The sequence below is a fragment of the Halyomorpha halys genome, unplaced genomic scaffold (genome assembly GCF_000696795.3).
Source record: "Halyomorpha halys isolate HHAL.00 unplaced genomic scaffold, Hhal_1.1 Scaffold631.1, whole genome shotgun sequence".
In the NCBI taxonomy this organism is placed as follows: domain Eukaryota; kingdom Metazoa; phylum Arthropoda; class Insecta; order Hemiptera; family Pentatomidae; genus Halyomorpha; species Halyomorpha halys.
Window position 1 is genome coordinate 652,941 of NW_027109839.1, and position 12,097 is coordinate 665,037.

The 12,097-nt window shown below is 28.3% G+C and overlaps 1 long non-coding RNA gene across 1 annotated transcript in view; it reads left to right on the top strand.

The window, feature by feature from the left end:
- Positions 1 to 12,097, top strand: part of LOC136795912 (uncharacterized) — a 184,294-nt gene that overhangs the window by 2,361 nt on the left and 169,836 nt on the right. The gene's annotated exons all lie outside the window — the stretch shown is intronic.

Consider the following 12,097-nt stretch of genomic DNA (forward strand, 5'->3'; position numbering starts at 1 on the left):
CCTAATAATCCTCCTAGGCGTCTGAAAAGAAGATGGCCTCGAGATCTTCTCCTCTAGAAATGTTATTGGAGTTCTATCAGTGAGTAGATTCTCCGCATGTTTTTATCATGTCACTATGTCACCTACAGCAAATTTACTTGTTGTATATATGCGTATACAGTTGTAAATATCAATAAATAAATTATTAAAAAAAAAACCAAAAAAAAAAACCTATATATGAGCGCTTCAGTAGACAGGATGACTAACTACTTAAGACCATTCATAGTATTTTCAATATTGATTCTTTAACAATTTAGGATTCTAAAAATTATAAGAGAATAATGTAAATTTTAGCAAACTGTTGCGTTTTTATATTTCTGCCATGCTTTAGTAAAAGAAACATTTTTCAACCATAAAAATTATTTAAAGTTATTTTTTGAATATTAATTTTATCTCAAAGTAGGGTTGTAAGCAAAAGTTGGGATATGCGCGCAACCCATCAGATATTTTACAATCTCTATGAAAAAAAATACTTTTTACTTATTATATAATTCCAAACAGATAGAACAGCAATTGGAAAAACTTTTAAATCCATATTCCACGTATTTATCCAAACCTTTTACAAAATTTTAATTTAAATATATTAATTTTTTTTGTGGCGATTTCAATAGGTTGGAACAACTTTTCACTATTTTTTTTTCAATAAGATAGTCTTTTTTTTGTTCTTTTATTAAATTGAGTAAAATTCAAGCCGTTTACGTTTTTTTTCTTTTTTTTTGTTTTACTTTTTAATACGATAATTGATTATTGAAATGATATAAAGTATGATATTGGAAATCCCATAGAAGGGGATACAAAATTATTTTGAAATGAAATGATATGAAAAATCGATCTTTACATTTTCCACTGTTAAAAAATTTCAACAGCATTTGTCTAGCAATATTAAATGATGCTAAACAAAATTAAATAAAAAAATACAAGGTATTTATGAAAAAAAAGATATACATTTATGCAAGTTTGTATTGATATTTATTAATAGATTAATATGACGATTAATAGTCAAGGATATTTGTTTATCTATTATTATATAATAGATGTTTAAGTGGTGTTACGGAGGAAGCTTTATTAATGGATATGCGTATGGCATTCCAAAATGATGTCTGAATTTTTTGTTTTTATATATATATATAAGGAGTTTTAGAGTTTGTACTCATGTAATTATGATGTCCGAGCGTTCTATAAATTGTATAATGTGTTGGAGCACACATTGGTTTTGAAATGTATTTAAACTAAACCTAAAAACTTAATCCCTTAATCCTAGCACGTCGTTTCTGATTTTTTATTGGCTGCTGGTTAGTTGCCAACGCAAGGGAGGGGGCGTTGGTGGAAGAGTCCTGAACGGTGGATTTATTTGTTGCTGTAGAGAGTCAAAAAACTTCATGTTCCTTCATCGGATGAACTCAGTAACAGTGGATAGTTCGAAGAGCATGTGCAGTTGGTCCATATTAATCTTCTTCAGCGATGTTGGCCGCACAGTCTTCCGCAACAAACTCTCCTAGAAGCATTGTAGAAGGCGCTGTGTTCCTTCTCTTAGGCGAGTGAAGAGCGGAGCACCATACAGGAGTGCTGGTCTCAGTATACTTTTGTAGATTTGAAGTTTCAGTCGTAGTAAAACTACAAGTGAAGATAGAAGGTTGTGTAGCCAGTACAATCTCAGACGGACTCGTTCTGTTTTCGTGCAGCAATGATCCGACAGTGTCATGTGGCAATGCAATTTGGAGTGGTAATAGATCGCGACACCAAATTTATTTTATATCAGATTACCGGAATCATTCGGGAATGAAACTGAGATTGGTTCTCATATTGTGTTAGAGGGAGGGGTAAAAAAAAATATATATATGAGTCAAATTTGATTTAACTTCCTAATGTTAATGCTTTGCTGCTAAAGATCGGAATCCTGCTTCTTTGCGTGAAATCTACGCCTGCTAAAAAACAGAAGCTAAAAAAATTGTCAAGTAAGATTAAAACCCAAATATGTTATGATTTGATGTTATAATAAGGAAAAGGCATTTTAAAAAATGCATCACATAATGCAAACTCCGGCACACTACTGTTCAATATAACCATATAGCTGTTACTTTAGTTTAGGGAAAAATATAGAGGATATTAAATAAAAGAAATCTTAAAGTTAATATTTTTTTTAGTAGGTCAACACTTTCCCTCAGATTCTACCAATAGAATACTTTTTGAGAATAGGATTTTACAAAGCAGTTAGTAGTTAAAAATTGGAATTTGCCTGTCGACTAAAGAATATTTTTTTAATTACCGTTCAGGAAGAAAATAATTTTTATTCCTAGTAGTCACCAAGGGTAGATTTAAAATAAAATCCGCAGCCAGCCCGCCCTGTGCAGGACACTCCTTGAGATTGATCTTAGCTCTTAACTCTCCCTTAAATTTAGGAACTTTGTAGAAGACCAATTAAAAGTTTAATTTACTTACAAAGAATCTAGAAAATCTTCATTAATTTCCTGCCATGTTATTTTTTAAAATGTCAGGTACCGGGAATCGCTCAGTTAAATCTCTAAAAGGTGGTAAGTAAACGTTTATCTTGAAATCATTCCTTCAAGTCTATTGGTAATTACCCTGTCTTGTTTAGTATTTTTCAATCGCTTGGAGAAAAGATCGAAGACAAATTAAATAATTATTGCATATTTACAATTTAAAAAAAAAGAAAGTGAAATTAGGTTATGGACAATTAGCGATTTTCTGCCAATTAATTCTACTCAGAACTGTAGTAAGGGGGTAAAGGTTTTTGGAATCTGATTTACAATTTAATGTATAACTTATATTTTTATTCTAAAATTATCATCTTCCACTAAATCCTTATATGCTATATTATTTTATTGTAATCAAGATTTTGAAAACATGTACCAAAGCTGTTTTCTTTGGGTCTTTTTTACAGGGTTTTAATGTGATTATTATGTAACTACGCTATTCCATTAATATATTGGTTGGTTTCTACTATATTTACAATTTGTGCATGATATTTTATTTATCAATCCAGATTGATATTTACTTTATATTGGGTATTTAATTTTACTATATAATTTTTAATTTGATGACAAAAATTTTCCAACTTTATAATCTTTTAATATCCCGTGTATTCCAGCTGATAACCATTTTATATGATTACACCTATAATTCTTTTTATTTACTGATTTCCTGTTTTCATTTTTGTTTCTGTCACGTTCCTAAGTTTTGGATTTTTTTTTTTTTTAAGATTTTTTAAAATCAATGCTTGCTCTTTCTTATTGTTCCTCAGTACTTGAAGAATTAAATAAAGAATGATTATAGATATTAAATAAATATAGAATACTGAAGTGTAAGAATGAATAAATTCACGTCTGAGAGTATCTCTGATAATACTCCTAATTTACGAGAAATGCCTGACTATTTCTCAAGTTGCATATCGCCGGAGTTAGAATCGCTTTAGGGAAAGATAAATTGTTCAGATTAAATCCTAATAGCCTAAACGTGGTTTTGATTGCTCTAAGGTTTGTTGCAATACTTTGTTTAGTAAAATATTTCATTTAATTTGAAATTAGTTCAAACTAGTAAGCCTGACGAGACCCAGAGAACTTTTCTTTCGTTGCTTAATGTTACTTGCTTATTGATCCATTAAACAGCCATTTATTTGATTTTTTTTTTACTTAATTTTTTACTTTATTTGATACTTTTTTACGTGGTAAGGCACGATGCTACTAACTCCAAGGACCCGGGTTTCAATCTGGCTGGCAGATTGTTTTCTGTTGCACTGTCGTGAGTCAACCCTGTGGGCTCTGGAGCCCTCCATGTGGTCCACTCAGCCTCATAAATTAGGTACACTTAATTGGATAAAACTCTGGCGGTCAAGCGTGATTCTGACTAAATCACTTCCTTGCACTAGCGTTGGTCTAGTAATAGTTCTTCCTTACAAAGTACTGAACCCCTGACCCTTCTTGGGTTGTAGTGGGACAAATTTAAAATTTAAATTTTAAACCTACATATAGAATATATATTAAGGGAAAGTATTGCGATGGTGCAAAATTTGAAGTTCGAGCTTTTAACATAAATACAAGTTTTAAGTTAAATAGCCAAGTCTTGCAAATCTTTTAGATTTTTTCTCGAAAACTGCTCTAACGATTTACATTAAACTCAACGTATCAATGTAAAATTAAATGATCATTCATATCAACTAGATTCTTGTCGAAATAGTCTGGCGGTGCTTTAATGTGCACTTTTTCAAAAATTCTCTTCTTGATTACCTCTAATTATATTTATTTGATATAAGTGATATAACCATTTCGCATTTTATCTATTAATAAAAAATTGATAAATATAAACAAAGAAAAGATTTGTCAATTAAGTCAAGGAGATAAGAGAAAAAATATTTTTCCAGCTTGAAAACACATTTCCACAAATAAGATTAGTAATACCGACGTATTATATATCGTTGGAAAGCCAAATATTTTAGAAAAAAAAATTAACATGGAATGTCGTATAAGATAATGGATAATGATGAAGTTTGTGAAAAGTGCAGGTTTGCCGGTAACTCTTTTTATATCAACATAGTTCTTTAATTAACCTTAATGAAATCATTCATAGTGTTTTAAATTTTATTTCTATATCAATTTATTGTTTGATAAACGTTCTAGAGAAGAATTTAAATGTTGGTGACTGTCATGTCTGTATTTTTTCTGCAATGCAGAAAAAAAATAGTAAAATGTTTTCAATGAGAAATATTAAAATTATTTTTCTAAAAAGTTTGAATTGGAGTTATTTATTCTTTCAACTAAGAGGCTTATTTGAAAAATTAACACCACATTAAATAATATAGAAATATAACAGATCATTAATATCAGTTAGATCTTATCCTTACTAAGTAGTAAAATAGTCCGATAGTGCTTAAATAGTACCTAATTTAAAAAAAATCTTCTAATGTATCTTTGATTTTGGTTACTTTAGAGTAAGTACAAACAGTATATTAACCATTTTACATTATTAACAGTAATAAAAATTTCATAAATATGAACCATGAAAGAATTTGATCCTTATCCAAAGTCGAATAGCGTAGAGACTGAAATTCGGAGAGAGGCGAGTGTGCCCGTTCTCTCCCTATTCCAATCATTTGTACACGGCTTTATTATATTTTGTAACACAGTTTGTATTCATTATTCACGCCTCTAATGAAACACTAAAATACGAATTTTTATAGAAACAAAAAAAAATGATTGTATGAATGTTACAACTTTCAGGGTGGTATGTGAAAATTTTGTGATGCGCGCGTCACATTAAATTTTTAAGAACATTTAAACAGACGATTTAAAAAATTACTTGTATTTGAAATAGAATGGATAAAATAGTTTTCTGGTTAAATAATTTTCACTGATTAAGATAAACATTATTACAGAATAAGATTAATAATTAAAATCTACTTTTGTTAGGAGTCAAAAACATTCCAAGCATGATTTGGATTGGATGCTCCAAACAAACGATATTCAAGTCCAGACCGAAGACGTCTCCGATTCCAATTTATTTTCGATTAATCTCGGCGAAGGCAATGCCTCTTACTGAAATATTAACTCGGCCAATATTAGGGCGCCTGTAACTGATTCGAGGAATAGGTCCCCCCTCCCACGAAACCGTCATTGAAACTCTAATCGAAACAAATAAATTAATCGGAAAATGTTCGATTAAAGAGAAATAAAGTTGAATTAGAGGTGGATTAAGAGACTGATTGGAATTTGCCTTTTAGAGCAGTAGCGATCGATTTGCAAGAGCACGTGGGGTCTCTGATGACTTCCTCCGTCGGTCGCTTGTTAGTGAACCCTTATCTTTTACGATAGCAGAATAGAATATTCAATTTTTTTTTTAATTCTTAAGATGTACCGAAACGGCTAGTTGTTTAATGATGCTTATACCAATAATAAATATAACACGCCTTATAACAGAACAGTACGCTTTATATTTAAGGCAAAATTAAATTGAATATAAATTTAATATAATTTAGTTAACGCAAACAACAATAAAATGCAATAAAAATAAATAGAGAACAAACTCATATATAAAATTACTGGTAAATTACTTCAAATATGATAATTTGCATGCCTATAAGTTAAAGGTACCAAACATTTCCAATTTTAACCCTCTTTGGAAAAACATACTGTTGAAAACTTTCATCAAAAGATTTTAAGGACATGCTGCTAACGCCGACATTTTTAGGTTCTAAATTTAAAATTATTATAATATAATTATTTCTGTTAGTGTTTCGAAACCGAAAAGATTAAAGAAAATAATCAGTTCTATTTTATTTTCACTATTAGTTGTAATAAGAACACATAACGTAGCCTTATGTTGGTGAAATTGGTAGTGCTCCATCGTCAGCTACGTAAATATTTTTTATATTGACACTTGTAATTATGCACATTATCATTTTCGATTAAATTCAACTATCACAATAAATAAATAGAAACAGAGCAAAGAATATATGCGGCGTATATAGGATCCCTAAAAAGTTAATAAACGCGGAACCGACTGCAATGCATAAGGGATACACTGAAACGTAGATGGGAGGATTGCGTTAAAACTGATTAAGTGAATTTGAGTTTAGAGAGGCGTCACTGGATAGATGTATGTAGAGAACCATTGGTGGTATCAGTATCTAACCTAACCTCAGTATCTAACGGGTTCGCTAAGCCTTTATTATTATTAACAAGAAATCGGAAACAAGACATTTAAATACATGATACTCCACTATAATAAACAAGCGAGGCATAAATAACAACGATAATAAGTAATATTTAAAAAGAAAAAACAGAAATAAAAAGATTGACTACTTGCTATAAATTAGAGAACAGTTAAAGCTTGAAAAATAAAATCCACACTAACAAAAAAAAAAATCTATTTTACACATACTCAGCGCGAGGTAGTTATAGGTCTTATTAGTTGTGTAGGATATATCAGTTCTTAAAAATTTTAAGCAGAGTTTCTATTTATTAATCTAAATTTTTTACTCTGCGTTTGATAATTAGTACAAAAATGCTTTATTAAAAAAAAAATTCTTCTTTTTAACTCCAGGATATTGTATAAAACAGAATACTACTATTATTATTTAATGTTTCTCTTAATATAACCTAAGTTCTTTTCACTTGACTACTTCTAATTCCAAAGACATTACGCAAGAATCCACCGGCTTTAACAATTAAAAATTACTATAACAGTATAGCATATCTTTCATCTAAGTGTAATAAGTCGCATCGAATAGATTACTGTAGTTTGGTAAGAAAAGAAAACATTTTATTCTCGAGTTTCCACTGCTCGTCATAAATTTACTTTGAGAAAAATCGGCCAACATACATAAATTCTGGTTGTTTGTGGTCTGCTCGGAATTCGGTCTGGGAACCACCTACTCAGGGCAAACTTTCTATGGCATGTACTTCCAAGTTTTCCTAATTTCAGCAAAAAACAACAATATATAATCAGGTTATATTCTCTTTTGGTATGAGTTGCGCTCTATAGATCATCTTCAACCAACTTGGATTTTATTTAAATAATTTCCATTACTCCGAGAAATACAGGAAATATTAAAGTATTTTCCAGCAGTAAATTTTCTATAAAAAATGTACCTTATGAATGCTTATAGTCGTTTCCCTTAAAAGGTGTAGGAGATACAATTTCGTATATGCATTTTTACTTATTTTAAAGATTTAAAACTTATAAAAATATTTTTTTAATGTTTAAAGGCTTCGAACATCTCTATGTAACATCTAAATTGATATGGAGAGTTGAAAATTTAAAGCATATTTAAAGTACGTGTATTATACAAAGTGCCTCAATTTTTGTTTTCACATCTGCCATTTTCTGCGATTTATATTTTTTAACTCACTTTGTTACAAACAACAGTTTGTATAGGAATTAAGTCAGTGTAATGAAAGTGCTTTTTGGTGTCTCAACTTGTTTTTCCCCTACCTACCTATTATTTTCACAGTTTGTAGTTTTTTTTTTGTGTGTAATATTTCATTCTTTCTTGTATTTGTAGGCATCGTTAACAGGGATAATAGAACTCATACACACCATATTTACAAATTAAATGATAACAATATAAGAAATAGAAGAAGAAAAAAATAAATAAAACAAATTTAAACGTAGAGAAAATAATTTTTAAGCATTAATGAAAATAAATAACTTTTTGTATGTTTTACAAGTAAAAGTGAGTGGAAATAGAGCTTATAAACAGAGTGAAGCAGTGAAAGAAATTTTCATTATTATTTGGGAAAAAAAAGATTTATACTGGTTATGTTGTTATTCGAATGAACCATTAACCTTGACCGTAATAGGTAGAGCACTATTTTTAATCACAAGAGACGCGTGGTTATAAACATAAAGATATTAAAAGATATTAGGTACTTAATGTTGAGAAGTCTAAAGACAAATAAGAGATTATTTTCTCCTGTTTTGATCATGAAGGGGTTATCTTCAACATACATAGGCCCGGCCTACTCTACACTAACCAAATTACTCACCAAGTCCAAAATATTTTGCTATTTAGTTTATACAAAAGCAAAAAAAAAATCCTTACGTAAATATTTTAGTTCTTTGTAAAACTAATTATATATACAATACCAGATCAGCCTGGCCGACCATACATAGTTGATCTAAGATTTACATTTTATTTTTTAAACAATGCTTTATGGCGAGGGGTATAACCTCATACAAAAGACACCCCTAAATATATACAACGTTATAAATTAAAAGAAATTTAAATAAAATAAAAAGATAAATATAATAATTCTTAATAAGAGAGTAAACTAATGAACAAAAATAACGACATTCGTAAACCTAACAAAACAAAGAATTTCTCTCTAAGGTGGAATAAAAAAACAAATTGTAAAACTAAAAATTGTTTAAAATGTGTAATTTTCTCAAACCTTTTGGGATTTTATTAATATCTGCCTTTTGATATTGTAATCCATTTCTAGTGAAGAGGACATGACATTTTATTTTGGATAATTATTATTTGTTATAATTTCATTGTTTAAATATTTTCAAAGGGAAGTTCTATATCTGATGTTAATAATGGTTGGAGTCATTCAATACAAAGCTCATTTTACCTTTATATTGTTTCCTATTGTGCTAATTATAAAGGATTTCATTCGAGATAATGCTGCATTGAATTTGAAATTGTACTAAAGGATTTCTCTATATTGTTTAGAGGATATTGTAGGCATTAACAAATAGCATTTTGTTTAGAATACCTTTATTAATTCTTAACACTTTATGATCACCGTAATTTTATCGTTATAGGATTTTACATATACTAATTTGAAGTCCAAAATAAACCTATCCCTTTGAAATTTTTAGAAGGTTTGCTAAATTATACTGTAAGTACTTCCTACAATTTTATCTCGTTTTGGTAATTATGTTATATTAAATTGATATTCTTAGCAGTAAGATAAGAGTGATAAGTGTCAGTGTATTCCGTAAAACGTAGTAGTAAAAATAACGAAGAGTCACAAGATAACGTACCAAAAATAACGTACTGTCAAGTGGTGTAAATATCGTTTCAGTTTGTACAATACTGCAAATATTTACAACAATTTAAATTAGTAAGTTATTCTTTATCATTCATTTCCATAGTAAGAATGGACATCTCTAGAATAACTAATGTTAACAATATATTTTTATATGGTAAACGAATTTTACTACTTCTAATTGTTTAAAAATATTTTTATATAGATTGTAATGTATATAATTTTAACGCATTGTAACTATCCGTTTTTTTTTTATAAATAATATATTTGTAAATTTGTGTAGTTATTTAAATTTAACAATGAATTCTTACCAAAACTGAGTTATTTTCTTAAATTATGTATTGTCATATTTTATATTGTTTATTTATGTCCTAAATCGAATAAATAGATGTATTCTCTTGTATTTTTTTCTTTTCATGCTTTGGCCGGGGTTGGAAATATAAAGGAATTTTGGGGTTCTCTTAAGAGACCCTTCAAGCTATCGTATATCTTTTTTTTCCCAAAGGCATTGAGGTTCAAACTTATCCTCTTTCATACAGAGGATTTTTTTTGGTCATCTAAAAATATTTTTAGAAAGGTACAAAAAAAAAGAAGAAGATATTCGAGTCATTTTACATTTATTTATCAACTATTGGTAATAATTAATAGTAAAAAAGTAACAAATAGTTTAAGAAAACGTAACAGTATAACCTTAATATTTATAAATGTAATTATTATATAATACTAGTTGATAATTGGAAACTGGGACTATTATTTTTACATAGAAAATTATATTTATATATCGTACACATTATTTTTTTCATATTATCTTTTAGTTATAAATATTTCAAATATATATTTTGTTCAAATCACAATGTTAAAACAAACACAACGTTTTTACAGGAAACAATATTTTTCGTTAAAAAAGATAATATCCAATATTATTATTGTTGTATAATAGTTTACTATAATCTTATGATATTATTGTTATTCATTATTGTACACTGACGTGTAGCGAAAGAAATGTTCATTTTTTTATATTGCATTATAAATTACATAGTACCTAATTATATTTTTTTATTTTTAGTTAACAAGTTTTAAAGTTAAAGTTAAACTTTTTTTATTATTAATAAAGAAAACCCTTAAATAGTCCTTTAACTTTATTCATTACAATATGATGTGGGAAATTGCTAACATAATGAGGGCAGTTGTGAAAATTATTGGAATCAATTTTTAATCAAATGACAGAAAACATTTGTTATCCGAAAAATAGTTTTTGTGAACGAATCATCCTTTATTTTTTATTTGTACCATTATTTGTTATATTTCATTTACCAAATAGCAGATAGGTTCAGACATTTATTTAAATAAATAGAAAATTAAACATTTAGGTTTTTTTTTATTATTAGTTGTCATTTTATATGAATACACCTACATTTTTATTTTAAATAATCTTGTAACATCGCGTTATTCAATAAATTTATATATTTGTATGGAAAATATTTTTACAAGGCAAAAAAAAACAACAAATAAATAAAGAATTTCATTACAATATTTTTCTTTCACTTTTGTTCTCTCCCATTGTAATCCAGTGAGAGAGCGATTAATTGATTTCACGTGGATAACCCATGGTGCTCTCGGGACCATATAGCTTTGCAAGAACACTGATTTAGTAAAAATATAATTCCAAAAAAATACAATAATCATAAAAATATACAAAATAAAAACACATAAATATTGTAGATATAAATAAACTCGGATAATTCAATTGGGAATTATTGTAATACAAATAAAGTAACTCTCTTAACTGAAAATAATGCTTCCAAGTTTAATACTAAATCTCCTGATACACCAGCTTGGACAAACCGGTTGCTTAATTAGCTTAGTTCTGTCTAGTTCAAGTATTCTACAGTTGTAGAGTTGAAGTCTGAAGTCTGTTAATTCACATTTGTCATTCATTGTTTGAACTAATCCTTTCACAACTATATACTCAAACATTTACACACACACACATATATATATATATAATAGAAGTAATATGAATTAAACTTTTGTACATTATAAAATTAGCAACACTAAAACACTTAGAAATGAGAGGGCGTACCTGCTAGAAAAAGACGGTAAAGCAAACCTACCTCCATTACAAAACTTATTTAGTTCTGGCACAAACCTGGAGTTATTTGGATCAAAATGTAGAACACAAGTAATAGATAATTGTAAGTAATGTTTTAATTGTAAGTGTTATTAATCATTCATTACACTATGTACTTCATTGTACACTATGTACTAGTTTTATAGTAATTAGTTGAAGAAAGTATTTGTTCTAAAAGACACTTTTTTTTTTTCATTCTAGGGTATGATTAAACTACAAAGTTGTGAAACGTTGTCTGAATAAAATTGACTGAACCTTTTATTACCCATTAAAATATATATCTTCAACAGTGAAAAAAAAGTACATATATATTGATAACTTTATTGTTAAAGTTTCACAACATTATAGTTTAATCATTCCCTACAATGAAGGGAAAAAACTGTCTTTTGGAAAAAATAATTTCTTCAACTACAATATA